Source organism: Phocoena sinus, chromosome 12, assembly GCF_008692025.1.
Source record: "Phocoena sinus isolate mPhoSin1 chromosome 12, mPhoSin1.pri, whole genome shotgun sequence".
Lineage (NCBI taxonomy): Eukaryota > Metazoa > Chordata > Mammalia > Artiodactyla > Phocoenidae > Phocoena > Phocoena sinus.
The window spans coordinates 20,022,314-20,026,229 of record NC_045774.1 but is presented as its reverse complement, the minus strand read 5'-3'; positions in this window follow the sequence as shown (position 1 = coordinate 20,026,229).

Genomic DNA, 3,916 nt, shown 5'->3' with positions numbered 1-3,916 from the left:
CAAGAGGATGTGCCTGCCTAGAGCCCCCGCCCTCCTTTCTATACTACATGTGAAATCCCTACGATCCCCAAATTCTCTGCTCAAATGGCCTAGAGCCAAGGCCCCATGTCTGTCCATTTTAACCAGACCACTGACAGCGTGTATACCTCTAGGCCCCAGGCATGGCCAAGGAGCAGTGGTTTGGGGGATGGGGGATGGGGTGAGGGAGCTGCATATATGGATTAATGGGGTCTACGTGTGTGCGCCAGACCCCTCATCATGCAGGATAGAGCCTGGGAAACAGGCTATAAGCTGGGGGCCTGGGCAGGGAGGGGCTGGCTCTCCCAGTGCTGCCACATTCTGGGACTCTAAGCAGTCCAGGAATTCTAAATTCAAATTTAGCCTCCCAGGTCTTTTAAAGGTATGTTAAAGGTATGTTATCAAACATATTTCATTTAGCTGCTTATTTATAGAACTTTTGTGCTATGATATTACGCTGTGTTATGTATGTGGAATTCCATTTGTTCTCTCGCTCTGGACCCCACAGATGTTAGATGCAGGCTGCAGTGCAGGACATGTTACAGAGAGTCATAGATTGTAGAATGTCAGAGCGGCATTGTCAAGATCAATATTGTGCAATCACCTCATTTTACAGAGAAGGAAAATTACACCCTTTAGAGGCTGAAGTTTAGACACAAATTTAACGGTGTTTTGGATTCTTGGGTAAAAGAGGACACAGGTTCTATAATACAGGAGATATGCTGGCTAAGAATGACTTCAGCTGTATTAATTATTGTGTTTGAAATTCAGAAGATACTGGCGTTTTATTTTGTGTTGTGTGCACTTAAAAAAGTGTTTGGTTACCTTTTCCTGACAGACGGTGGTTGGAGGTACTGGTGAACTAGAGTTCAGCCTCACATTCCTTAAGGGAGCCAGTGCCCACTTCTGGGAGGTTCTGGCATAAGCCGTCCAGTGGGAAGCAGACCTAAGTGTATCCTTATGCTGAGGTGAACATACTCTGCTCCACCCAGTGCCCTCATCCTGGCCACTACTCAATGCACCAGGAGCGTATTCCCAGCTCACGTGAGCCCATTTGACTTGCTAGACACCTGTTAAGTGGCTCATAGGACTGTCTTGCCTGACAGGGATATTAGTGACTAATTTGACCCTCTCTTAGGAAATCTGAACGTAAAATACAGAGAAAACTGGGAGTGGGTATTGGGGGCAGAAGTGTCACACAGAGAGAAAGCAGCATGGGGACGTCATGAACTAGCAGAAGCTGGTAAGGCAGGAGCAATAAAGTCAAGGAAAGAAGCAGTAGCTGCAGGTTCAGGGAGGAAAGTTGAGTCATGTTAGTGGTGAAGACGGGTGCAAACAAATAGATCCATAGCTGAGGTGGGGTTAGGTGGGGGGGAAACAAAATAACTTGGCCTTGAGCACTACTCAGGTTCTCCGTGACTTACCGGTTCATAATATTCCAAACTGCATGAGGCCTGCTTGCCTGAGATTGATTTTCCTTCCCAAGAATTCTTACCATTCAGCTTTCCCTGAAGCATAGAAACATAACACTGATGAATGATAACATTTACTGAGCTCCCACTTTTTGCCCAAACTGTTTTAAAAGTTTTTCAAGGATTTTCTCTTTAATCCACAAAACAGTTCTTTGAAGTAGGTACTTTCGTTAACCCCATCTTAAAAATGAGAAAAGCGAGGCTAGAAAGGTTAAATAGCTTGCCCAACGTCACACAGTGAGGAGGAGCAGAACTTGGAATTCAGATGTCGGCGGCCAGATTTAAAGCCCAAACTCGAATCGACCACACAGTACCACTCTGCATGGTTGAGATTTGTTTTCTTTATTCTCATGTTTATTAATATTTTGCTGCTCACTCCCCACACACCATATTCTACACAAGGTTTCTGTTTCTTGAACCCAGAGTTCCTAATTATGTAATCTGATTCTTGGCAACAGCAGACCTGCCAGTCTCAATCACTAGGCAACCAGTTTTCATTCCCTTTTCATAGGCATGGGTGTTATGCTGACCCTGCTGTCCACATAAGCTGGCCAGCTCCTTGGAATACAGTGTTTCTCTGTGGCCTGTTCCTAAGAAAAGTGAACCTCTGTCCTAACACAGCCTGTCCTAAGCTCAGCTGAATTGTTGTGTCTTCTCCCCCAGACTGAGGTCTCCTGAGAGTACAAATTGTTCATTTATTTTTTTTGTCTCTGGTACTTCTCACGCTGTCTGGGACAAAGTAGATGCTCCAAAACAGCTCAGTAAAGGAACATAGTTCCTTCTTATTTATGCTCTGGGCTTCAGATGTCTGTCCTAGGCTATCTTGGGAACAAGCCAACTGGTTAACAAAGAATATATACCTAAAAAAAAAAGAAAGAAAAGAAAAAGAATATATACCTAATCCAGGTGGCTTTCAACTCAGTATCATATGTAGGCATTAAAAAAGATTCCTTTGGAATTAGAGACTGAAGGTCAAACCAGTAACTTTGTAGCAAGATGTATGTGATTGAGTGACTAGTACATAATTGAAAATAATATCTTTGTGTAGCACTTTATGGAGTGACAAGCGTTTTCACCTAAATGGTCTCATTTTATACTCACAGTGTACCTTCAAAGATTTGTTATTCTGGTCTTGAAGAGTGCTCCTTACTAAACTGTGGCAGGCAGCCACGTGGGCCAATCGTACCTGCTCTGCTGCTGCAGTTCCGTGGGACTCTCCACTCTGTAGGTCACTGGTGGCCCTGCTTAGAAAACGCCAGGATGTGGATGGGATTGGGTGGGGATGGAGGAGTTCCTTCTCAGTTCCATCTGTGATCAAGCCTTTGCAAATGAGGGGGCAGGTGGTCATTTCCCCCTGGGCATCACCCTCCTTCTTGCCACCATCCTGACTGGTGCAACCTGCACCAGTCTTCTCCAACCCATCACACACTCAGCTCTCATGGAGGTTGAAGATTTCCAACAGAGGAGAGTGTATCTCTGTCTAAGGACTTGGCCTTCAAAAGAAGGGTGAACCATGCAAAGCTCTGTCTTTCCTGATCTCTTTCATCTCTGTTGCCTCCCCCCATCAGTCCTTTCTCCAGTCTCCTATACCTTTCCTTGAGAATCTCCATTACCCCTCCACCACCTTTTCGACCTTCCTAAACCTTAGCCCAATTATTAATTCAAGAGGCTCTTGTCTGCACAGTCATGAATTATTCAGAGGCAAGACTGTGGGCTGTGGTCCTGCCAGTGCTGATGGAGATAGGAACTTCAGATCACTTCAGTCTCCTCACCAGAGATGAACCAAGTAAGTTTCCTCACAAGTTTACCTGGGATGCTGGCACATGTTATCACAGTCCAGATTACTTTCTCTGCGATAATACAGTCAAATATCTGAGGCAGAAAAAACAGTCACCCTGCCTCTTGAGAACAATAAACTGTGGCATTATTGTGAGGGCCTTTGACTCTTTCCTGGACTTGGATCAAGTTACCAGAGCTTCTACTAGGTACAAACCTGTTGCGTTTTGCCATCCAAGAAAGATGACCCGCCTCTGATTAATTTTCTAAAGTTTCAAATTTTTTCTTCTTCCACACCAAACCCAGTCCCTCTTGCCCAAGGGACTGGGGTCAGTTGATTCTACCACAGTGCTAAGAAAATGGAACCTTAGAGAAATTAAGTGAATTACCAAGCAATGGCAGATGTAGGCCCTACAGTGTCTCACTCATAAATATTAATCATGTACTCTGTAAGAGATTTACTGGTGGCTCTGAGGAAACTTCTGGTGGTAAATTATTGAATCTATTTGTTGATCTCCTTTTCTACATTTCCTTCTTTTCCTTTCCAGCACCCTCTTAAAAAAAAGTGTTAAATATATTCAAAACTCTTGATTTAGAGTGATCAAGAGGTAAAGTTTTGTCTCTTAAGTTGGCAAAGTGGAAATTTCTGA